Source organism: Panicum virgatum, chromosome 2N, assembly GCF_016808335.1.
Source record: "Panicum virgatum strain AP13 chromosome 2N, P.virgatum_v5, whole genome shotgun sequence".
NCBI lineage: Eukaryota > Viridiplantae > Streptophyta > Magnoliopsida > Poales > Poaceae > Panicum > Panicum virgatum.
In genome coordinates, this window is record NC_053146.1 from 13308512 (window position 1) to 13334816 (window position 26305).

General features: G+C 51.2%; 1 pseudogene; it reads right to left on the reverse strand.

Moving 5' to 3' along the window:
• Window positions 1-7496: 7496 nt before the first annotated feature.
• Window positions 7497-10435, reverse strand: LOC120662414 (annotated as a pseudogene).
• Window positions 10436-26305: the final 15870 nt, after the last annotated feature.

The following is a 26305-nucleotide window of genomic DNA, read 5'->3' on the forward strand; positions in this document are numbered from 1 at the left end:
GCATTCCCTTGCATTCTGCAGACAAGTTTTACCTTAGGTGTATGAAAATTACAACGCCGTCCGAAGGATGGTGCATGCACAGACTTGTGTAACGAGAGAATGTGGAACTGTGGAAGCTACCATTCAGTGACTTTGGTTTTGCGAATCTATATTGACTCGGTAGTAGCAATGATAATGTCTTACTCTTATACACATCATTTTACCTAGGCAACTGGCCAATGTTCGGTAGCTAATTAATTAATTGTTCTCACAATAAAGTTTGCAAAACTGAGGTTGATTCATAGAGAGGAGAACACAGATGCGACTAGTGCAAACATATAAACAGGCCTACTATATCTCCACTTGTACTATGTCTTGTACTTCACACATTATAGGTCAGCAGTGATATCTTGTGTCAACCCCATATTATTTTCTCTGTTGCTCGTTTTTCAATTAAAATAAGCTACCAATGATACAATCCATTTTAATATTATGGATAAATTTTACCTATTTGTGAAGCGACACTAGCGAGTAGAAAATGACCAAAAAACAAGAACATTTCGGTGGCTAACTTCCTCCAAAATTCTGACATACAAGAGCAGTTCCATATCCCCCTCTCAACTGAGACCTTTCAAGAACTACAAGATTTACAAACCATTATTCAAGGATTACAAGTCCAAGAAAATGAAAATGAAACAGATTGCTGGCAATTTGTCTAGGGCTCCAGCAAATATTCATCAAAGCAGTTCTACAACCTCCCATTGAAGAACATCAGACCTCCATCACCATTTCTTTGGATTTGGAAATCAAGATGCAACAATAGGCTCAGAACTTTCTCATGATGGTTATTGATGATGGACAGACTGAACACTAAGTTGCTCAGGAGAAACTAATATAGAAGGCAATAACTTTAATTGTGTCCTTTGCAAGAAAAACTTGGAAGAGAAAGATTTCCATCTCTTTTTCTCATGCACCTTCAGCTGATGTTGCTGGCAAAAAATAGGCATAGAATGGAGGGAAAACCTACATTTCTTTCAGATGTTGAAGAGAGCCCAATAGGATTTTCAGCATTGGTTCTTCATGATGTTCAAAATATAGCTGCTTGGCACATCTGGAAACAAAGGAACAACCTCATCTTCGAAGGAAGAAGACCAACAATTCGGGCGGGATTGGACATCAAAATTTATAGAAGAGCCAAGACTTCAAGCTCACAAAATCAAGAAAGCCAAAAACAAGAATTTCTTAGTTGGGTAGATAGTGTTCAAATCTAGTTGGTTTTCTTCTAGCTAGCTCTCTGAGCTCCCTAGGTAGCTCGTTTTGCTATCTTTCTCCTCTAGCACTTCGGCGCTCTCTGGACTATGGTTCTTTGTACAGTAACTGTAATTATGAGTCAGACCACTGCTGCAACAGAGTCAGACCAACGGCGTTTCCAACTGATGTTGATTGCCCTTTTTCAAGTAGTGATGTATACATATGTGCAGCGAGCTACTATTTGTAGAATGCATACCCTTGTATGTTGTTCTAGTTACTACAGTACCTCATACATATGTAAGCTACTACGTAGCACACTGCTTATATATATAGATATAAGATACATTTTGATGCTAGTTAATTAATATGACCAAGTGACCAACAAAATATATTAAAAAAATACATTGCCAAGCTCTCTGTAATGAACAAGCAGTTGGAAATTATAAGTGATGAAACTGCCTATGACACTAGGTTGAAAAGATTTAGTGCCTGCAATGAAGGAGATAGTGTGGCTAGTGTGAATTCGTCACTGTAAGGCCCAACATGCAGTGTCCGGCGATGCAAGCGTCGAGTATGTTATGAATGAGTTGCCCTTTTTTCACAAAGTTAGGTTTATCATTGATGAACTATATAATGTTATGTATTGTGATGAAATAGGTTATGCATTATTGTCTAGCGCAAGATAAATTGTTGGAACCGAGGATCGATGGACGATCACAAGAACACGAAACATGGCGACGAACGACGATGGGAGCAGCGACATCAACTCTGGTGATGATAAGCATGCGGCGGCCCTAGAGACGGAGAAAGGGCGCTCCCTGCGACAGTCGATGATCGAGGAGCCGACATCCTGCACATCAGGATGGGTGGTGATGTCGTGGTTTAGGGGTAGTTTGTTAGTAATAAACCATGACATGGTGTATGTGCCTGGTGTGTGTCGCGTGTGTTCGGTCATGGCGTGTGTGTGTCATGCTTGTTTGTGTCTGTAGAGTAGCAGGTGTAGAGTAGCAGGTGCACGAGTTCGTGCTTGCATTTTTGTGTGTCAGGTATGGTGTCATGCGTGTGTCATGCTGGGTCAGTTAGCTAGCTCGTTACACGTGTGTGCGTGCATGTGTACATTTGGTAATATGTAGCTTGTTTTAAGTAAGTTATCTTGATCTTGGCTCCTTTTACAACTACATATTACCAAACTTTTGCCGGCGGTGAAGTGCTGCTACTGACGGCCCTATCATCACAAATTGTTCATTTAGTTTGGTATTATGAATTATTGAATTAGTAATGCATTTATTCAACAATATTTGCCATGCTTCCATGTACTCTTAAGAAGTTTACCCTTGTGGATGTGTACATCATTGTCCAATTTGGGCACTATCGCACATCCTTACTATTAAATTCCTTATGAATACATGCTTAATTTTATTAATTACCAATTTTTTGGATCTTGCTTAATTTTATTAATTACCAATTTTTTGGATCTTGCTTATATATGTAGAAATGAGACACAGCCTATGGCACTCGGTTTGAAATCTTCACTTCACATGTCCACTTTGATAAAGGCATTTTCAACTAAGACCTTCTCTAGGTTCATAACTATTGCGCATCAGGCATGGAGGGATATTCATTTGACCATCATTATATAAGTAATATATCTGGGGCATTTTATGAAGTCATCTTTAGTAAAAGTTTAATATTTAAGACACATATATTCCAAAACATGAACATTTTTGTTGTGGGACTAACATTGATCAGGGCTGGCATGTTAATAGAAATACTAGTAATACCATTACTACCATCTGATGTATCTTCACTATGACATCAACTAATGGACCTTTACTATCAATATATCTTTGCTGGTTCGTATTTTATTGCTTGGTTTAAAATTTTCATAACCTATTCGTATAGAATTAGGTGGAGATTATATTATTTTCGATGAGACCTACTACATCTTCATAGTTCATAATAACTTCTTAATTTCAAGTCATCTATATCTTTGCTCAAATAAACATCCGAAACAGTTCGACCACCTGGCATTGGCGAGATAGCAACCACAACCAAACAGCCAGTAGAAGATGGCCATGGATGTGCTGGTCCAAAGGATGTGTTGGCCTCGCATGTGCCATGGCCAGGCAGACCAGCAGGCCTGTGCCGCACGCATAACTGGCCCTCACCCTCAAATACTCTTGATCAATCCGACTCTTTAGTGTTGAAGGAATGACATCTGTATAATAATCAACTGCCCCCAATGCAATTCCAACTAGTCGATCCAAGTAGACTACTCCTGAGATCTCCAAAGCCTAGCTACAAGCCTTGTTGTATACATATTCATTCATTTGTGTACGGGGAGAATGAGCGGCCTGTCGGGTGATTGCATACCCTTGCACGCACGTTACGCACCAGTTTTACCTTAGTTGGATGCAAATTATACCGTAAAGAAGAGTTACAACGCAGTCCGGAGGATGGTGCGTGCACATACTTGTGTAAGGAGAGAATGTGCAAGCTACCTCGGAATAGTAGAAGAGTATTTTTAACATAAGGTAAAGAAGCAACCATAAAATTCCTGATGGTTCTCAAACCTATTCAATGACTTTGGTTTTGCGCATCTATATCGACTCGGTAGTAGCAGCAATAATGTCTTACTCTTATACACACCATTTTACCTAGGCAACTGGCCAATGTTCGGTAATTGTTCCCACAATAAAGTTTGCAAAACCAAGGTTTGATTCATAGTGAGGAGAACAGTACAGATGCAACTACTGCAATGCATATAAACAGGCCTACTATATCTCCACTTGTACCGTCTTGTACTTCACATTAACACGAATGAATGTAGGTCTGTAGTGATATCATGTATCAACCCCATATTATTTTCTCTGTTGCTCGTTTCTCAATCAAAATAAGCTACAAATGATACAACCCAATTAACATATTTAACATTATGGATATTTTTTTCCTATTTGTGAAAGCAACACTAGCTAGTAGAAAACAACCATCACCACCGGTTCAAAAAAAGCTTTACAACAAGTCAATGCTGATCGATCGCTAGCGCCACCGGCAGTTGTCCCAGACACAAGTCACATGATCGATTTTCCACAAGAAAAATACACTTGTGTGGTTTGTGGTATGAAACATGCAACCTGCTATGACAATAGCATCCCATTTATGCTAGCTGTACGAGACATAGAAATCGGAGTTTTATTCTTTATTATCTTTGTTGGCCGAAACTTAGAAGATTGTTTGGGCATCTAATATATTGTAACTAAAATTTTTGTTAACAACAATGTTTTATATCTTATCAAGAAGCTACAATTTCCAGTTATGCTTGTCTCTATCAGACTTCATATGAAAACAAGGTGCAAATAAAATAGGAAAGTGAAGTCACACTAGTATATAACTATTAGCTATCGCTGCCAGTTCTTTATGGTGGACTACAACCGCCAGTATGCAAACTGATAGTAAATGGGTAAGGATCTTTTCCAAGGCTATACAGTTTTGCAAAAAACAAGAACATTTCGGTGGCTAAGTTCCTCCAAATTCTGACATACAAGAGCAGTTCCATACCCCCTCTCAACTGAGGCCTTTCAAGAACTACAAGATTTACAAACCATTATTCAAGGATTACATGTCCATGAAAATGAAAATGAAACAGATTACTAGCAATATGTCTGGGGCTTCAGCAAATATTCATCAAAGCAGTTATATAACCTCACCATTTCTTTGGATATGGAAATCAAGATGCAAAAATAAGCTCAGAGCTTTTTCATGATGATTATTAATGATGGATAGACTGAACACTAACTTGCTCAGTAGGAGAAAACATTAATATAGAAGGCAATAACTTTAATTGTGTCCTTTGCAATGATAACTTGGAAGAGAAAGCTTTCCATGTCTTTTTCTCATGCCCTTTTCAGCAGATCTTGCTGGCAAAAAATAGGCATAGAATGGAGGGAAAACCTACATTTCTTTCAGATGTTGAAGAGAGCCCAACAGGATTTTCAGCATTGGTTCTTCATGGTGTTCATAATATAGCTGCTTGGCACATCTGGAAATAAAGGAACAACCTCATCTTCGAAGGAAGAAGACTAACAATTCAAGGTTGGGCATCAAAACTTATAGAAGAGCCAAGGCTCCAAGCTCACAGAATCAAGGAAGCCAAAAACAGGAATTTCTTAGTTGGGTAGATAGTGTTCAAATCTAGTTGGTTTTCTCCTAGCTCTCTGAGCTCCCTAGGTAGCTCGTTGTGCTATCTTTCTCCTCTAGCACTTTGGCGCTCTCTGCACTATGGTTCTCTGTACAATTTCTTCTACGTACGGCAGGGGCCGGGACTTCCCCCACTGTATAGCTTTAAAAAACAAAAATGGGCAAGGATGATATATACTTTCCATAGTGAGATATCACTGATACTTCGGGATTAAAATAGTATCTTAAGTTTATTATATTTTACACCTTGCAGTTGCCACGGCATTATATTGTTCAATATTTCTTTATACTTGTGTGATCAAAGTTGGATTTATTTTTGCAGAGATTCAGAACAGTTATTATGTCCAACTATTGAGGATTTGTACCCACTGATTCTTGAACTGGCAATATGACCCTCTGGCTCATGCAGGGGCTGCCTCTTTTCTTAGAAGGGACATGCATATGCAACATTATTGTCCTCACTGACAGAATTGCCGTATAACCTCCCCGTGAATTAGAGGATCCTTGCTTATACGTATAAAGACAAATTAATATTAATTTAATATACTATACTAAAGCTCCAAGAATCGGAGCGTTTCCATGAATCGTGGCCCCACGTGGGACCCACGCACTGTTTATGCGGGTCCCACATACTTATTCAGGCGGGACCCACGTGGGACCCACGCGCTATTCAGGCGGGACCCACGTGGGACCCACGCGCTATTCAGTCGGGACCCACGTGGGACCCACGCGCTATTCAGGCGGGACCCATGTGGGACCCACGTGCTATTCAGACGGGACCCACATGGGGCCCACGGTTCTATTAAGTGAGCTTTTTATCTTAAAAAATTATTTTCCTTCCATTATTTGACAATACAAAATATATTTAACTACTTCCTACATATAAAAATAATAACTAAACTTTGTATACTACATTCACATGTGGTAGTTCTACTACTTTTTGGCTTGGTAGTTCTACTACTTTTTGGCTTTGGGTTTCCCTCCGTAAACTCACAAAATATACTTGAACTGTTCATTCATTTCTAATATTTTTTTCCTACTAAAGTAATCAAACTATACCTACTGACACAAAAAAATGAATTCCTAAGGAAAAATTGTATGTACCTCTATACTAAAATGCTTGAGATTGGCGCGCTCCCAGACTCTAAACTGCTATGCCGTTTTACTATAATTTTTAGATTTAACTCAATACATTAATAAGATGTTTCGAACATAGTAGCGAATAATATCTTTCCATTAATATTTTAGGTCAATGTTTTTTTGTATAGGCGCGCGTAGCGCGCCAACCTGACTAGTTAATTAGAACGGTACACCGGAACTGCTAATGCAAACATTAATAAATCGCATATAGGACATATTTATATAAATAGTTGATTTCCTGCTATTATACAGATGGAAGAGGTCTCAAGTTGTCCTGCTGTTTCCCATGCCTCTTAGATGCTAAGATTACTTAGTCTCCAGTTACGGAATCTCTCATCGTGGCATTTTTAGTTTTGGCAACCTCGAGGATCATCTGGAAGCTTGGAGCTCACATGAACATTTGTACGTTATCCAAACTGTCAGGTTGCTCCAGAATGCAAGACCTTTTGTACATGATCCAAAACTGAGACTTGCACGCTCTATTCCGTTGGAAGAAATGGCCGTAACTGACCCACGTTCTCTGGGGAAGTATCTGTGTTGACTGCTCCTGAGGTCTCCTATGCCTAGCCACTGGGCTACACATGTTCACTGGACTGCCCTTTGGAGAACGCGTGTGTACCCTTGCATATATATCCAAGTGCATGTAATATAAAAAACTAGAAACATACTCTCTCCATTCGAAGTTATAGGTCATTTTGACAAATCTAGATATATAGCTTTTGTTATGCACATAGGTAAGCGCTTAGTGCATGTGAATAAGTCAGGACTAGAAAGATATATATAAGTTTATTTGATGCTATAGTTAATACTAGTACCCATAAAATAAAAATAAATGCATTGCCAAGGAGACATACTGCATGTTAGCTGCTGTGATGGGCTCTCTTGAATCAATAACAAGCACACACCAGGTTCAAAAGTCTCAGTCCACATGTTCATTTTGACGCATTCATCTAAGACCTTCTCACGGTCCATTTTGACAGGGATGCAGACCCTCCTTTTTGGACGGAACTGCTTTATTAACTTCGATCAGGGCAACTTACTAATAATCCCATCATATCGTAGTACCAAATGAAACCAAGGCAAGCTTCCAGCTAGCTATAGCTGTCTCAAGGGGTCGTGGTCGTGCTCCTATCACCGGCGTACATCGGGCTCTCCCTGGCGTAGCCCGGCCGCCGTGGGAACGGCAACCTAGCTTTCCCGGGGCTCAGCATCCGCGTGACCTCCAGCATGTCCGGTCGGCGCTCCGGCTTCTCCTGGAGGCACAGCAGCGCCACCCGGACGCACCTCATCATCTCCCTCTGCTGTGACAGCATTCTCCTCCTCGCTGGGAATGAGAGGCACTTGGGCAGAGCCTTGCTGCAGAAAGAGATGCCGTGCAACGATGGAGGCATGAAGCCCTTGAACCTCTGCACCAGCTTGCCGCCGTACGGTCTCCCTTTGAAGGCCTGGGGAACAAGATAACACACGAGTTGTGTTCAATTTCAGAAAGGTTTTCACTGCATGTCAGCAATCTTAGCAATCTTGTAACTTCTTTCAAGAGTGACATATATATATATATATTAGTTTAATTATTAATTACCCAGGTTAGTAGATCCCGGTAATTAGTTTCCTGAATAGACCGAGTCCATCGTTTCCCACTGATGATTTCAAGTACCATCACCCCGAAGCTATACACATCACTCTTTACTGAGAAGGTACCTTTTGTCATATACTCTGGGGCAATAAATCCACTGGAAGGTAACAAAGATCATGTCAATGTCTTGAAATTGTAAGATTCAGTTGAAAAAGAAAAGAACCTGTATTGTTGCATCTAGATTAATGTTATCACTTTTTGTGGTCCTGAATTGAGATATATTTTTCAAGATGGAAAAAATAAAATTCATGATGAATGGAGACATGATGGGTCGTACACTGAGCCCACAACACATGCCGCAGTATCCTCAATCATGCCTGGAGATAAGACTTTGGCCAAGTCAAAATTAGATATTTTTGGATTCATATCAGAATCCAAGAGAATGTTGCTTGGCTTCAAATATCTATGGATAATGCGCAGCCTAGAGTGATGGTGCAGATAAAACTGCACCCCTGTGCAACCCCTTCGATAATGCGAAAGCGTGAAGGCCAGTCAACTATAAACCCTGCTCTCATGCGTACTGTTTGCTAGAAAAGATGACAATCATCAGTAGTTTAAGAAAGCAAGCAATGAATTACTCCCTCCGTCCTGAAATATAGGTCATTCTAAAGTTTTTAGGACATATTATGGTTATGTAGAAAATACTCTCACACCCCTAATTATTCTGCATTGGAACTTTATTTAGGTCATTAAATATGTGCTTATAGAGTAGCATGCCATTTCCCCATGCACCTTTCCCATATGCACCTTCCATACATGATTGCATGCACGTCTTTCTATAGAAAGACCCAAAAATAATGCACAATTAAGATGTTTGGGTCCACTTTCAATCTAGAATGTCTTATATTTGAGGACAAATTTTGAGTCCTAGAATGCCCTATATTTCAGGACGGAGGGAGTAAGTAGCAAAGAATGAAAGAAAAAACAGTTTACCAATATAAATAAAGAATGTAAGGATGTATTAGTAGTCAGAATAACTTGCCAAAGATGACGTCCTCGAGGCTCCCATTTTGCATGTATTCATATACAAAAACCCTCTCGCTTCTTTCAGCGCAAAATCCCTTGAGTTTCACTATGTTATTGTGCTGAAGCTTGGGGAGAATTTTAACCTCGTTTTTAAATAGCTCATATTGACTCATAATTGGTGGTAGCTGCTGCCCCTCACTAGATATTGAAGGCTTTTTTATGGTGACATCATTGCCATATAATTGACCCTAAAATGTAAAAACATATGCTTGATTACTTACATACATCTCGCTCGTGCTAACTCTACAAGCGAATAAACAAGCGCAAAACAAATTGTTACCTTGTTCAGTTTGGTTTTCAAATGAGAAGTTATTTGTAGCATTCATTAACTGAGAAAAACTTAAATTCTGAATCCTGCAGCAACAAGAGTTGAAGACATCAAAATATTTAGAGGAAGAAGAAGAGGAAGAGCAACAAGAAGGAGGAGGAGGAGGAGGAGGAAGAAGAAGAGAGAGACCTATCATCGTCCTGAGGATCTGAGAGATTTGCAAGAGTCCTTACAACATCCTCTTCCGTCCCCTTAAAATTGCATAACAACATAAAGAAAAATTATATGCAGATCACATATATATAAATATACATATATACTACTAGATACATAGCCCGCCGGAGGTCGGCGCAGGAGCGGCTGCGCTGTCGATAACTTGCACGAGGAGGCGCGTGCTGTCGAGGTGGCTGATGATGGGGAACAGCTGCAGGAAGAAGGCGATCCTGCTCTGCACGTCGCGCAGGCTGCTCGCCCGCGACCCGCCGGCGCAGAGCCCGCGTACGTAGCCGCCGCGCCGGCACGACTCGACGACCGCGCACGCCCGCCGAGCGTCTCGTTTAGCTCCACGAGCGGCGCGCTCGTCTCCGGCTGCCGCATGACGCCCATCGTCCCCGGATGCTCCTCCAGGCTCCGCAGCAGGTCGCCGAGCCGCTCCACCTGCTCCGCCAGCTCCCGGCAGGTCTTCTTGTTCCGCCTGGCCGTCTGCGCCGCGCGCACGATCGCCGTGAACAGCACGAAGCCGTCCACGCCGGCGAGCTGCAGGACGTTCCACATCGCCGGCCAGTGACCGTTAACGCAAAGTATTGTTGTGTGATTGTGTCTTCAGCTAGCAAGGATCGAATAGTGTTTGGTGCATCTTCTCTTTGAAAAATCTTCAGTTTGTCGAGTGAAGTTTCTTGCATCATTCCACAAGCACATCGTGATCAAGTCCGCAGGTAGCGGCGACTGACCGAACTGTGTGGGAGCACACTTCAACTGGTTTAGTTTTTAGATAACTGATGAAGCCAACGTCGAGGATGCTTCAACGAGACAACGACAAACCTTGAACGATAACGGTCAAAGAATGATATACGTACGCAAAGTATACGTACATGGCCAGCAGAGATGGTGTTGGTGGAAACCTCAAAGATAGGAACTAAAGGAGAGGAACAACGCTTAATCATTACAAAAGATAGGAACATTTTAATGTCAAAGAATGCACAACAAATCAATGGGGTTTATCCTTGTCGGGTACCACAATTAGGGACACCCTAATTGGGGTACTAAGATCGCTTTAAAAAACACAAACACCTGTTAAGGCAACTGGGCCCACGAAGGCCCACGGCCTGCTTCCCATCCGGAAGAAAGGAAAGAACTCAAAGAAGCCCAGCGTGCGGCCCATTCACATTTCCCTCGAACCCGCGGAACAATCTCCGCCTCGTTCGAGGGTCCCTCTCGGGTCCGCCGGGCAATCTCCGCCTCGCTCGAGGGTAGCGGACATACCCTCGAGCGGGTAACTCATTCTCTGCCTCGCTCATGGGTCCCTCAATCACGCAACGCACCTCCGCCTCGCTCGAGGGCTCCCCTCGAGACCCTCGACCGCGCAATCGCATTTCCGCCTCGCTCGAGGACAGCGGACCTGCCCTCGAGCGGGTGGCCAGTCTCCGCCTCGCTCGAGGACAGCGGACCTGCCCTCGAGCGGGTGGCCAATCTCCGCCTCGCTCGAGGCCATCTCTCGGCACAAGGGACAAACAACCCCGCCGCCCAACCGCTCGCCGTACAAAGGCATTAAAGGCCAGCTACTCCGCCACGGCTCAAAGGACGGGCGGCGTCAGACTGCCACTCCCGCAGTGGATGTGACCGGCGTCCCGTCCACTGACCCCGGTCACCACTCCGCCATCCCGGACGCTGTAGCAGCGCCTTAGGAACTGCGACACGGGACAAGACAGGCTCGGCACTGCTCCCGCCGACCTCCCGGACTCGCCTCCCACTGAGGAAGGGGTCCGGCGATGTCACGTGTCCTTCTGGAAGGGGCGCTCATCACACACGGTCGGAGTCCCGGACCTCCCCCCTCCTCTCAGAGGTCCGGGACCTCCACGTGTCCCCCGGGCCTTCTGGTATGCACGCCTGCACTCCGACCAGGGGGTCCGGGGCCATCCCGCGCCATTACTACCGCTGGGACTCTGCAGGACGGCCGCCGCCATCTCCACGGGACCAAGGACGGAGCCCAGGATGACGGCGACGTGCGCCGCCTTCCCACAGTACACTTCCTACAGTGTTCGACCACTGTACCCGCGATTCAGGGGAAAACGACGACTTCCATGCCCCACTCATGTACGCCGCCCCTCCTTGTTACTATAAAAGGAGGAGGCGGGCTGATTTATCTGGGGGGACTCTGGTCTGGACTCTAGTCTGTTTGGACTCTCTGGCTTCTCTCCTCAAGAGGATGCACAAAGGCTACTGAGCACTCATCTCCACCGACTCTACTCCTAGCAGAGACTTGGGAGCTCCCCTCCCTCTCTCGCCTCGCTTGTATCCCCTGCAACAAGCACCCCGGGTGCAAGACAATACAGTGCCGTCGCACACCCCCTTTGCTGGACGTACGGCCCCGCGGCCGGAACCAGGATAAAACCGTGCGTTACTGTGATTGCCCCTTGCATCATCATCTGGGACGAGGAAACACGCAGCATTTACTAGTTGGGATCCAGGCCCCCGGGTCGGGACACCGACAGTTGGCGCGCCAGGTAGGGGAGCCGCGTGACATTTTTCTCTCTTTTTTCCCATTTGATCTCCAGGAATGGCGAGCGGATCCAACCCATACCCTGTGGGTGTTTCGGATCCGTTCCCAGCGGGACGCGTGGTCTCGTTCGGGAGTCTCGAGTTCAGGGCAACCGGCAACGGTTACATCATGCAGCTCCTCTCCTCCGAACGCAACCTCATCGCCCCGACTTCGCCAGCCCGGCGCAACAGGCGCTCGGGTCAGCGTTCACGACAAGCACGCGCGGAGCGGCGTCGTGCGGCACGCCACAGCTCCCCCACGTGGGTCGAGGCTGGCGTGTCGCAACTCAGCATCACGGCCAATGGGGCAACCGTTTCATCATCGCGTGCCTCGGCGTCATCTGCGCCAGCGCCATCGCCTGCGGCAGCACTAGTGCCTCCCAGGGGGGACTCGACTTCGGCGTCGCCCTTCCCCTTCGGGATGCGCAACGCTGCCGCCCGCGCCTCGTCAACCGTCACTGACTTCATCGAGCATGAGGATCTGCCGGGTCATCATCTTCGGTCGACCCGCAGCCTCATCGCGTCATCCCCTGATGAATCCTACCCCGAGACGGCGAGCTCGATCGCCGACGACGTCGACTTCTTCATGAACAACTTCACGGCCGAGGAGGCCGAGGACTACTCCGGGGTCCGCGACCCCGACGCCCTCCGCGAGTTCCAGCTGGCGGCGGCCTACAGCCTCACCTGCTCCGAGGATCCTAGCGAGGAGGATTTCGATCCTTCCAGGGAATGCTTCATGGCGGACCTCGCGGACGAGCAAGACGACAATGCTCCAGCCAACGACAAGGACGGCGGGGCGGACGTACGGGCAAAGCAACCGGCGGTCCCGCCTGCAGCCCCTTCCTCATCAAGTTCAGCGGCGCGACAAGCTCAACTGGCGCAGCTCAACGAGCTTCAAGCCAAGCTCGACGAGCAGCGTCGACAAACCCAGGAGCTACGCGCCGCACTCGAGCAGCAGCGTACCGTGCCTGGTGCACATGTCCAGGCTGCGGGACGTGTTGCCCGCGAGCGCATCCTGGCCGACGACAACGTCGACAAATCCCCGGAACTGAAGACGGCGGGCGAGAAGCTCGTCGCTGCGGCTTACCTTCTCCAAGCTATGCCCGAGCCATCGACACCCTCGGGCCGCAACCTGCGCCGCGAGGCACAGGAGCTCATCGAGCAAGCTGCCGTGCAGCAGGCCGAGAGTTCTGCGTCTCGCATGCGCTCGAAGGCCCCGGAGCAGTGTGATGGGACTGCGCACCAGGACCGTGAGGTTTCTCTGCACACACCCCCAGCGGGGAGGGGCAAGGCAGCCGTAGTGCCCGCTGCGAGGGCACCCTCGGTGCGCGAGCGCATCGGGAGAGTTCCCGTAAGGGAGCGAATCCGCGACACTCGCGGACACGCCGGCGACGGCGACGCCCGCAACGTCATCGACGGCAGGAGGTACACCCCTCGACGGGGTGGACGCTTCGACCCCGAGCACGACAGGGGTGAGTCACCGGAGCCCCCGGGGACCCGGGTGTTCAGCCGGGAGATTCGAACCGCGCCTTTTCCCCCGCGCTTCCGACAACCCAACACCCTCGTCAAATACTCGGGCGAGACTGATCCTGCAGTCTGGCTTAACGACTACCGCCTAGCATGCCAGCTAGGCGGCGCGACGGAGGATGCGGCTATCATCCGCAACCTTCCTCTCCATCTTGCTGACGCCACACGAACGTGGCTCGAGCACCTGCCTGCGGGCCAGATCCACGACTGGGCCGACTTGGTCCACATCTTCGTGGGCAATTTCCAGGGCACGTACGTGCACCCTGGGAACTCCTGGGACCTCAAAGGGTGTCGTCAGAAGCTCCGCGAATCCCTGCGTGACTACGTGCGGCGCTTCTCCAAGCAGTGCACCGAGCTCCCCAGCGTCACCCACGTCGAGGTCATTAACGCTTTCCTCGAGGGTACGACGTGCAGGAATCTGGTGCATGAGCTCGCGAGAAGCCGACCCGTTAATACCAACAAGTTGATCGACGCTGCCACCAACTTCGCCGCCGGCGAGGAGGCTGTTGGTGCCATCTTCGACGACAAGTCGAGCAAGCGCAAGGACGATGCACCCGCAAGGACGACAAGCCAAGAATCTTCAACAAGCTGAACAAGTTCGGCCGGAGGTGGCTCACGGAGCTACCCTCGGTCATCTGGAGCCTGAGGACGACCCCGAGCAGAGCCACGGGCTTTTCTCCGTTCTTCCTGGTCTATGGTGCCGAGGCTATCCTCCCCACTGACTTGGAGTACGGATCGCCGAGGCTCAAGGCATATCAAGAGCAACGAAACCAGCGAGCTCGCGAAGACTCGCTGGACCAAGTGGACGAGGCTCGAGACATGGCGCTCCTCCACTCTGCGCGCTACCAGCAGTCCTTGCGAAGGTATCAAGCGCAGAGGGTCCGGCGCCGAGACCTCAACGAAGGGGACTTGGTGCTAAGGCTTCGACAAGACAACAGGGGCCGCCACAAGCTCTCACCTCCATGGGAAGGACCGTACATAATCGCCAAGGTGCTCAAGCCCGGCACATACAAGCTGGCCAACGAAAAAGGCGAAGTCCTCACCAACGCTTGGAATATACAACAACTACGTCGCTTTTATCCTTAGCATTTCAAGCTATTTGTATATTGTTCGTACTCGCATTTTCAATTTCCCGAAATAATAAGGAAGTACGCTTTACTTATTGCTTTTTGGGAACATTCCCGACCCTCGAGGGCTTGGGCGCGCACGAACATCGAGGTACGCTCGGCTTTACCCTCGGCAAAGCCGAGCCTCCCTCGGGGGCTACTACGGGGGGAACCCCCGAACGTCCCCAAAAAGTCGTCAATGTTTTTTCGAAATATTTCCGTCTCGACCCTAAGCTTCTCGTATCCTTGGAAAAAACGGACGCGAGGCGTAAGCAACTACGGTACGGGGCTGGCCGAGTCGTGGGCCCGCCTACGCCTCCGGGATACGGCACCCCCCTCACCACCCTACGCCTACGTTGCTTATGAACGCGAACTTCCTCGCAGATGTTTATCTAAGTCGCATACGAAGAACACGGAAGTAAAGTAAAGAAACACAGGCTCGAACACACGAGGCCTCGACAGGCCACACATTCAAATTATGAAATAAAATTTCATATATTCATAGGATACGATTACAAAGAACGACTGTGATAAACACTAATCTATTTACAATGGGCTTCGAGGCCCAACTTTCCTACAGGCTACCATCCCCCCTGCAGGTCTTCAGGGGCGTCGAATTCAGCGATGGGAGGGATGTCTGCCTCGAGCTTCTCGGCGAGGACGGTGGCGAATTCCTCCGCGGTTGCGTCAGCTTCATCCATGATGACCGACGCGGCGTCCGCATCCGCATCATCGGGAACGACGTACCCCGACGACACCCTCTGGAGATCCATGAGGTAATGCATCGAGGCCACGGCGAGAGCCCGCAGGACACCGAGGCGGAAGGTACTCTTGGTGTGTTCGGCAATCCGGCCGCCTAGCGCGCGCAGGCGGCTGATCACCGAACTGCCCGAGACGGCGCCCTCCCCCTCGAGCTCTTGACACACGCTCACGGCGGTCTGCTCCAGCTCAGCAAACTCCATCTGTGCCGCCGTGAGCGCGGTGTGGACCGCTTCCTTCGCCGCGGTCTCATCCGCCACCTTTTGCCTCAGCTCTGAGCAAAGGAAATCAACATTAGCCACGAAAGAAAGCAAAACGACGGAAAATCGAAGGTACTCACCCGCCATGTTCTTTTGCGCCTCCTCCCTATGGGTACGGGCGGCCTCCTCAAGCGAGGACATGGAGGCATCCTTTTCCTTAAGTGTAGCCCCCATGTTCTGGAGGGCCACCTCCCTCTCTTCGAGGGCCACACCCTGTTCCTGGAGGGTCCCGGCGAGCACAACCACGGCCACCTCTTTGTGGAGGAGCTCGGCTTTCTGCTGCTCAAGAGTGGCGCCGAGGCGTTGCAGCTCGGTGCTCTGCGCTTCAGCCTCCCGAGCTCTTTCCTCGAGCGTCGTCCGAAGGTGCTGCAGCTCGGCAGCTTGCGCCTCGGCCTCCCGGGCCTTTTGCTCCGCTGTCACCCTCTGGGCGTTCCGCTCATCGGTGACCCGCGCCAGTTCCTCCTCCAGCGCCCGCTGACGCGCCCCCAGATCAGCCATTTTTGTATTGGCGTCGATGTTTTTGAGCACCAGCTCGGCGTTGTGTTGCCCGAGCTGGCTCATCTGGGAGTACAGCCGGTTCATCTCGACGCTCTTTTGGCGCGAGATTTCCCTCAGCTGCTGCAAAGGGGGAGGGCGTGGGTGAGGACGCGTAAAAGCTAAAACCGAATCCGAGCAATTTTCGGGGGGAAATATTTACCTGGCTGACCTGGTAATCCGCGTTCTGATGAAGCTGATAAGCGCGGTCGAGGGCCTGCAAGATCTCGCGCACAATGCCCATCTGCTTGTTCCACGCCTCCTCCTCCTCCTCCTGCTCCTTGCGAAGGAACTCTGAGGGGACACCGGCCGGGACGATAACCCCGAGGTGGCTCCCCTCCGACGCCCCCGCTTCGAGCACGCCCGCGCTGGCCGACGCGAACTCGGCAATATGTGCGGCGGCGCTCGCCGCAGCAGCGGGGTCGATATCCATCGAGTCCCCGTACTCCTCGCTGCTGTCTGGCAGCTCCACCACCGCCGTTGCGCCCCCCTGCGCCGTGGGCACGGGCACTATCGCGGCGGTACCCTCGTCTCGGGCCTCGGTGGGCTCCGAGATGGGGGCTCCTTCTACCGCTGGCGCCTCTTGCGCCATTTCTTCTGCGAGACCCTCGCCCTCGGCCCTCGAAGGCTCGAAGACGGGGGTCTCCTCCGCAGTTTGGCCGGCAGGGTGCTCCTGCGCGCCCCCGCCAGTTTCTCCTCCTATGTCCGGCCGGGCGGCGATATCTGCATCGCCCTGACCGGCCTCAACATTAATGACCGCTTGGGCGGCGCCACCGGCACCGCCCTGGCCGGTCTCCTCGGCGTCGGCCGCTTGAGCAGCCGCCTCGGCGCCACGGTGGCCGGCGTCACTCTGACCGGCGTCACCCTCCTTCTCCCGGGCTTGCTGCGCCGCCTGGGCCCCTCGGGCCACTGCCTCCCGTAGCCTAGCGGCCGCCGCCTCGAGATCCAAGGCGGGCGGGGGCTGCAGCGCCGTGTGCGGAGTGCTACGAGCCCCGGTCTTGAGAGCCTTGGCCGGGGCAAGCCGCACTGCGTCCTTGGGAACGGCCCCGGGGCTGGAAATCAAGAGACGCGAGTTGAGCAGGATCGAGAAACCCACCAGATACGCAACAAAAAACGAAATCCAAAATACTTACCCAGATCGAGCACTCATGCTCCGCTTCCTCGTGGCGCTCCTTCGAGCCCGAGCCATCGAGCCGTCCCTCGAAGACTGCCCCGACGGCGCCCCCCTCGTGTCGGCCCGGCAGCTCGAGGCTGCCAGCACGGACGACTCTTCTCCCGCCGCAGCCTCGGTGCCACGGATCCGCACCTGGGGCGCGGGCGTCTCCTCGGCGGCCGCCGACGGGGATGACTCCCACGCCGCAGCCTCGAGGGAGGGGTTCGCCAATGACCCCTCTGCGGCCCTCGGCTCCTCTGGCGCCACGGTCATTCCCTCTTCATCATCCCACAGGTAGAACGGTGGGGGGCTCGCGCCCTCCCCGCCCCCCCTCGGAGCGTGGTCCTCGGCGTCTGAGGCCTCCTCCTCGTTCTCCTCCGAGGACTCAGGTGTGGCGGGCTGCGGCTTCCCCTCCGCCCGAGCGAGCTGGCGCGCCTTGTCATGCGCCGCCTTCCTTTTCCTCTTCCTCTCGGCCTTTGCCTCCGCCGCGTCCTTCCGCCTCTTCATCTTCTCCGCGTGGAGGCGATTGATCAGGCGCTGTTCTGGGACCGGGGGCCTCGAGGTGCCGCATCTCAAACCCTGTACAACACACCCGAGATGGGGTCAGGAAAGGGGAACTACACGATGCACGACGAGTTCGAAGCCTAAACTCACCAGGGAAATATACCCCGGCTCGGGGCGCATCTTGATCCTCCAAAGATCCGCGGGATCTTGGGGAAACTCCGCCACCTCATACTTCGCCCTCCGGGCGGCGTTGGTGTGGGAGAGAAGCTTGCTCGACGTCCTCGAGCCCTCGACCTTGCTCCCGGGGATGAGCCGGTAAATCGGCAGGGCCCTCTCCACAAGAGGGATCACCCTCTGCCGGTGAAAGTTCGCGATGACGTCCGCCGCTGTCAATCCCTTCCTCGCCAAACGCGCCAACGCATCGGTGAGGCCTTCGAGCCTGGCTTGCTGAGCTGGGGGCGACACCCCCCAGTCCCACTTCGCCGGACGCTCCCGAAGAACCTTGTTAGTAAACGCCGGGAGCGCGCCGCTGAAGTTTCGAAGGTAGAACCACCCTCGGCTCCACCCGGAGTTGTTTGTCGTCATCTTGCTTGTGATGTAAAGGTTCCGCCGGTTCGGGCGGACGTGGAGCGTCAAGCCACCGGCGCGCGCGAACCGCCTTGGCTGGTTCCGCGCGTTCTCGACGAAGAGCTCGCCGCGGAACAGGTGGATCCAGAGATCCCAGTGGACGTCGATGCCGAGGTACCCCTCGCAGACGGCGACGAAGACCGCCGCCTGCGAGATGGAGTTGGGGCTGAAATTGTGCAGCTCCACTCCGTAGTACTCGCACAACGCCCTCATAAACTTGCTGGCGGGGACGCCGAAGCCCCGTTCGTGGAGGCGCACGAAGCTCACGACGTAGCCCTGCGGGGGCTTCGGCTCAGACTCGTCCGGGTGCGGGGAAATCCACGCCGGCGCCCCCGTGTCGGAGTTCCGTGGCAGCAGCCGTTCGGCGACCAGCTGCTCCAGCACCGCGACGGTGGCGGAGGACTTCCCCCATGGCAAGGGCTCCTGAATGTCCGACATCTCCGAGAGTCGAGGGGGGATGGAAAAAGGAAGACTCCGAAATGGCTAAGTCTCTCTCTCCCTCTTTCTCCTTTCCCCTTCTCGCTCTTGGCTACGGGTTCGGAAAGCAACGGAGGCGGAGAAGGAGAAGGCGAAGGCGAAGCGGGACGGAGGCAAATGGCCAGGTGAACCCAAAACATCCCTTTCTTCTCCGTATTTATTTACCACGGGGGGCGCACCCACAGCCACGGCCCAAATCTACCACATTCAATACGGTAGATTTTGCTATCACTGACGGGTGGGCCCCACGACCGCGAAGTTTCCCACGCGCACACGCGGCGATAAATGTGGCACGGTAACCGGCGGGCGCGACGCGACTGTTGTGTTATCCCATCCGTCAGCCGCCGCCCACGCCGCTCCGTCTGCCCAAGGCGGACACCTGAAAAGGCGCGCCCACGCTGTGCCGCCCAAATCGGGCCACGTCGCCCGCTACCGGCGGAAGACCCGCGCGCGCGTGGCTCGCGGCTCTGCGACATTTTCAGACCATGACGGAATATTCCTTCATAGGGTCTCTTTACCCTCGAATGAATCGCATTTCGAGGCCTTACTGATTAGGGGGTCAAAGCCTGTCCCTTCAGGGGGTTCGACAGGCGCCCAGATCACCAGAGTCAGGGACTGCAGGGATGTGCCATACAAGCTACCCTCGAACGCGGAGTTCGAGACATCCTACGCAGTGTTCAAGGCCAGTCGAGGGTGCCTAGAAGGGGGATCCCATCGAGGGAGAGCATCGAGCCCTCGAACCCTACCGAATGGGTTCGAGCCCCGCCTAGCGAACCCTCGTGAGCGCTTTATGAGACGTGTCTATGGACCACGAGCCGACCCCTATCGAATGGGGCACGGACGTCCGCTTGAACAACCCGCTAATAGCTCACTGAAGCAGCCATAGCTCGCGGCCCGGGCATGGGTAGCATGGTGCACTTCACCCCTCCTCCCTGCGGAAGGGCGACGAGGGTCGTAATTGAAGTCGAGGGTTTCCCCTGAACGCCTTCACACGGGCCTAGGCTCGGGGGCTCCTCGCACACCACGGTTCAAAACCACACCCTCGAATAAATCAACAACCGTCACTTGAAGCTCCACGCGTAAACCGAACCCACCGCTATTAGCGTGCGCCCCCCTAACGGCTAAAGCTGAACGACAGATCGCCGTACCAGCACTAAGAGTGCCGAGGCCGGCTGAAAAAGTGCCGATGCCGGCTGAAAAAGACGCTGGACGGCCATCCCAGTAGAGCTACCCAGCGGGACAACGTTTATAGCCCTTGGACGAGCACAAACTCTCCTCCAAGGCCTCGGGGGCTACACCCGCGGGTGCGCTGACGCGCCCCCGCGAAGGTGACTTCACACATATTCGAGGGTCGTGACTCTCTATACACCCATATACCCTCGGTAATCCTCCCCGCAGAGGAGGAAGGGGACTTTATTGCTCAAATGCAAGTAAAGATTACAAAGGGTCACCGGCGCGAAGCCATCGAAAGATACAAACACATTGCCACCTACGTGGCAATTTTCCCTGTCTTGGGGAGGAGCGAGCGACGAAGAAGGCACCAAGCCCCTAGCTGACGCAGCGGCGAGGCTGCTAGGGATGCGAGAAGCGGCCCCCAGACCTCACAGGTCCAGCGGGACGCTCTCCTCGCAAGCCTTCTTCTAGCGTCCCCTCCACCGAAGACCAAGCGGGGGGTCAAGCTGGCGGACAGCGCCCTCCGCACCGTCTCCCCGAGAGCAACCTTGTCGCCGGGGGGGACGATGAGAAAAACAGCCGCCGGACCTGGCGCCAGCGCCCCGGTCAGGCGTCTCCATCCCCCTTCAGGCTAGGGGACATCGCAGGAGCAGGACCCCACGGGCCCAATGCTCTTCTGCTGAAACCACTAAAGCTGAGGGATGGAGCGCACGCCCACTCCGGTCTTCCCCAACCGCTCGCAAGCATTCCTCTAGCGCCAAAAGCCTAAAAAAGCCAGGCCACCCCATCTGGGGGCCGGTCACAAAAAGGCAAAAGAAACATTACAAGAGTTGGGCAACGCTGGAAGAAAGAGCTGGGAGGATGGAGAAGAAAGGGAACCTCACGATCCCTATTTATAGCTGCGCCGGGCACAAAGCTTCAAGCTTGGCGAAGAGCGGAGGCTTGTGTTACCCGTGACGGCGTGGCAATCCAGCAATAAAGGATGCCCTCGGTCACCGCACCGAGACACGACCGAACGAAATAAAGTGGAGCTCAGCCCTTGGACGCTAAGCGGTGCAGCGTCGGCTCTGGCCGGCTGCCCTCGAATAGCGCGCCGCAAGGCGACCAGGAACGCGGGGGCCAAGGCTCTGCGAGCGGGACAGCGTGATGAAAGCGCCAGCTGCCAAGCAGCGGGCGCCGCCGTCGCCCTGGCCCCCCCTCAGCACGCGGACACGTTTCGTCCTTCAAACAAACAAACAAAAGGGCACGCGCCTCGAGCACTCTGCCCGCAGGCGCGCTACCCCTTCTGACGAGTTGTCACATCCGCCGGGCCGGCGCCCAGGCGCGCCTGGCGGGGGCACGGCAGTCTCCGATCACGTCAAGGGAGAAGAGCTGAAATACCCTTTGGTCGAATCCCTTGACTCGACCAAAGCCTCGGGGGCTACTGTCGGGTACCACAATTAGGGACACCCTAATTGGGGTACTAAGATCGCTTTAAAAAACACAAACACCTGTTAAGGCAACTGGGCCCACGAAGGCCCACGGCCTGCTTCCCATCCGGAAGAAAGGAAAGGACTCAAAGAAGCCCAGCGTGCGGCCCATTCACATTTCCCTCGAACCCGCGGAACAATCTCCGCCTCGTTCGAGGGTCCCTCTCGGGTCCGCCGGGCAATCTCCGCCTCGCTCGAGGGTAGCGGATATACCCTCGAGCGGGTAACTCATTCTCCGCCTCGCTCGAGGGTAGCGGATATACCCTCGAGCGGGTAACTCATTCTCTGCCTCGCTCAAGGGTCCCTCAATCACGCAACGCACCTCCGCCTCGCTCGAGGGTAGCGGATCTACCCTCGAGCGGTGTCTCATCTCCGCCTCGCTTGAGGGCTCCCCTCGGGACCCTCGACCGCGCAATCGCATTTCCGCCTCGCTCGAGGACAGCGGACCTGCCCTCGAGCGGGTGGCCAGTCTCCGCCTCGCTCGAGGACAGCGGACCTGCCCTCGAGCGGGTGGCCAATCTCCGCCTCGCTCGAGGCCATCTCTCGGCACAAGGGACAAACAACCCCGCCGCCCAACCGCTCACCGTACAAAGGCATTAAAGGCCAGCTACTCCGCCACGGCTCAAAGGACGGGCGGCGTCAGACTGCCACTCCCGCAGTGGATGTGACCGGCGTCCCGTCCACTGACCCCGGTCACCACTCCGCCATCCCGGACGCTGTAGCAGCGCCTTGGGAACTGCGACACGGGACAAGACAGGCTCGGCACTGCTCCCACCGACCTCCCGGACTCGCCTCCCACTGAGGAAGGGGTCCGGCGATGTCACGTGTCCTTCTGGAAGGGGCGCTCATCACACACGGTCGGAGTCCCGGACCTCCCCCCTCCTCTCAGAGGTCCGGGACCTCCACGTGTCCCCCGGGCCTTCTGGTATGCACGCCTGCACTCCGACCAGGGGGTCCGGGGCCATCCCGCGCCATTACTACCGCTGGGACTCTGCAGGACGGCCGCCGCCATCTCCACGGGACCAAGGACGGAGCCCAGGATGACGGCAACATGCGCCGCCTTCCCACAGTACACTTCCTACAGTGTTCGACCACTGTACCCGCGATTCAGGGGAAAACGACGACTTACATGCCCCACTCATGTACACCGCCCCTCCTTGTTACTATAAAAGGAGGAGGCGGGCTGATTTATCTGGGGGGACTCTGGTCTGGACTCTAGTCTGTTTGGACTCTCTGGCTTCTCTCCTCAAGAGTACGCACAAAGGCTACTGAGCACTCATCTCCACCGACTCCACTCCTAGCAGAGACTTGGGAGCTCCCCTCCCTCTCTCGCCTCGCTTGTATCCCCTACAACATGCACCCCGGGTGCAAGACAATACAGTGCCCTCGCACACCCCCTTTGCTGGACGTACGGCCCCGCGGCCGGAACCAGGATAAAACCGTGCGTTACTGTGATTGCCCCTTGCATCATCATCTGGGACGAGGAAACACGCAGCATTTACTAGTTGGGATCCAGGCCCCCGGGTCGGGACACCGACAATCCTGACAAAGAATTTGCAAAGCATCGGTTGGATTAATTTCAAAGTAAACCTGACAGAATGATTGAAAATCGTTTTCCTTATGAACGAAGAACACTGCATTTGTTAGTGCATAACTCCCTCCGTTTCTAATCATAATGCATTCCAACTTTTTTGGAGGGTCAAACTATTTTTATATTTGACCAAAATTATAGAAAAGAATACAAAGATGATTCATATATAGCACTAAATAGATATACAGTGAAAGCATATTTAATGAAGAATCTAATGATACTTATTTGGTGTTATAAATATTAGTACTCTATTTGTAAGGATCACCGGGGTGTCCGACCCTAGAGGGGAAGGGGGTGAATAGGGTCGCTAATCGCTTTTCTATCCTAGGGCTCAATCTAATTGCATAAGATAAACCTAACACGTCCTACACATGCTAGTTATGACTAAGGTTTATCTATGCTACCCTCTACTTACCCCAAAAGACTTGCAACCTATAGCCAATCCTAATCAAACTAACTAGGAAAGTAAAGGTAAGCAAGAAAGAGTAAATGCGGAAACGTAATGCGGTAAGTAAAGCGGTAAGGGAGAGGATATGCAAACTCCCGTGAAGACACCAAGACACACGATTTAACGTGGTTCGGTTAGGACACCAAAGTCCCTCCCTACGTCCACGGCCACTTGCTCACAAAGAACAAGTGGGATGCCGAGTCTCTTCGCTTGATCACCGTCTTGCCACGCCTCCAAGGCTCCCGACAAGCAAAGGCTAAGTGACGCCAAGTCACAAAGACGAGGTCACCGCCACCGTCTATCTCGAAGCGTCACCACGGCACCGTCTTCACTATCTTGGAGCTTTAACACCAAGTAGGGGCCTCCTTCCCCGCACAAAGTGTCGTTGCCACTCCACACCAAGTCGGAGGGTCACACGACGAGTACACAAGTTGCTTGCCGCAGCAAGACTTTCTCTCAAGCTAGTTCTCTCAAGAACTAAGCCTAAACAAGCACTAAGCACTCTCACAAGTGTGCTTAAGCCTATATGATGTACAATGAAGCTCTATAGTGGTTGGAGATGATCTTTAGCTCTTGTATACTTCCTTGAACTCCAGCACTCTCAAATGACCCGGCCTTGGGGGTATATATAGGCAGCCCAAGCAAATGTAGCCGTTGGAGAAAAGCTGCCAGAAAACTGCGTAACGCCGGTTAAACCGACGTACCCCAAAAGCCATCATCGGTTTAACCGGTGTATGTAAACTGCTACTTGAAAAACTAGCCGTTAGCAATTAACCGGTGTATCGCCGGTTTAACCGATGCAATCAACCGGTGTATGTAAAATTAGCGTCGGTTTAACCGGTGATTGTAACTTCTTCACGTTCCTCCAAAAACCACCTCTCTGGACAACTGAACCGATGCAATTGACCGATGCATCGTCGGTTCAACCGGTGTATGTATTTTCATTGGTCTTCGTTTGGCAATGCACCGACGTATGCATTTTCTTCAACGTCGGTTAATCCGGTGAGTGTATCTTCAGTTTCCAGCTTCTGGACAATTACACCGGCGTCCAAGTGTTGTGTGTGTCATCAATCGCCAAAATATTATATTGAAATATGGCATGAGAGGCCATTTTCGCTACACTATTGTATAAACTCGGTCAAACTTAAAATGTTTTGACTCTCCAAAAAAATTGAAATGACTTACAATTTGGAACCGAGGGAGTATGTGGTCTGCATTTGCTACTTCGTTGTAAGTTACATGTCCGCTAATAGAAAAAAGGAAATAGTAATATTGATCGTTGATTAAATGGAAATGACTTCCATCACCCAAGAATGATAAACAATTACATATAACAATGATAATGGTATCAGATCCACCAGTTTGGACCGAACAATGAAGAAAAGTGGTTCACGGTAGGATTCCTCTTTAAGATAAGTAATATTTCTACACTAGAATGTAACTAGAACTAATGATAAACAAAAGAGCTCTGATGTAGCCAATACGATCTGATTAGGAAGATAACATTGTTATCACTATTTTGCATGATGATTGTAGTTTTGGAGTCAACTGTGATGTAACATGGAGTTGGGGAACAGTTGACTGGCTGACTGCACATGATTAGATGGCCTAGCTAGAGAAGAGGACTCGAATCTAAGCTACAGAAACATTTAGCAGCACGCTCGTGCATATAAAACCTTTTCAATAAAAGATGCCATTCTATGAAAAAAGGTGCAATTTGCTCCTATGAATTCTCGAATGTTAATGGCCCAATAATACTTCTCATTATTAAGCCAATGGTCATATAGAGCAACAATACTATAATTTTTGTAGCAATTTAATTAAATTCTATGTTTTCCGCAAGTTATATGTTTAAATTCTATTTTTGTATAAGGACATAAACACATACAGTTAAGGTGGCTCTGGAAGCGTTGCTCTGCACCACAATGTCGCCAATTGCGGTCCAAACTTGATAGTGTGACATTAAAAGGGAACCAGCTCCTACCGGAATGTCTACACTTATCGAGCGTAAACCCCATCCCGCCCTGGTGGTTAAAAATGATAGGAATGCTCAAAATAAAAACCGCCAGGGTTTAAAATCCCGATGCCAAACTTAATCTAAAACCATATCTCATATGTCTGATTATTATTAGGTTCCTCTTTAATTAGTATTGACATGTTATTAGTATTGGGAGTTAAGAATTATAGAGATGATTTTATAGATACATAATTATTTAGGTGCCTATAAATAAAGACGCTTTGTATGAAAAAAAAAATATTTTGCAGTTATAAGAATTTAAATGCATGACCTACTATGAAATAATATAATGCCAAACTTAAGCTCATTTTGCAGTTATATATTAGAGCATGCTTTCTCATTCGTTACTGAAAGCTCATAATTCCCGCGGGACTCTTGGAACAGGAAAATGATGAAACATCCTATCACG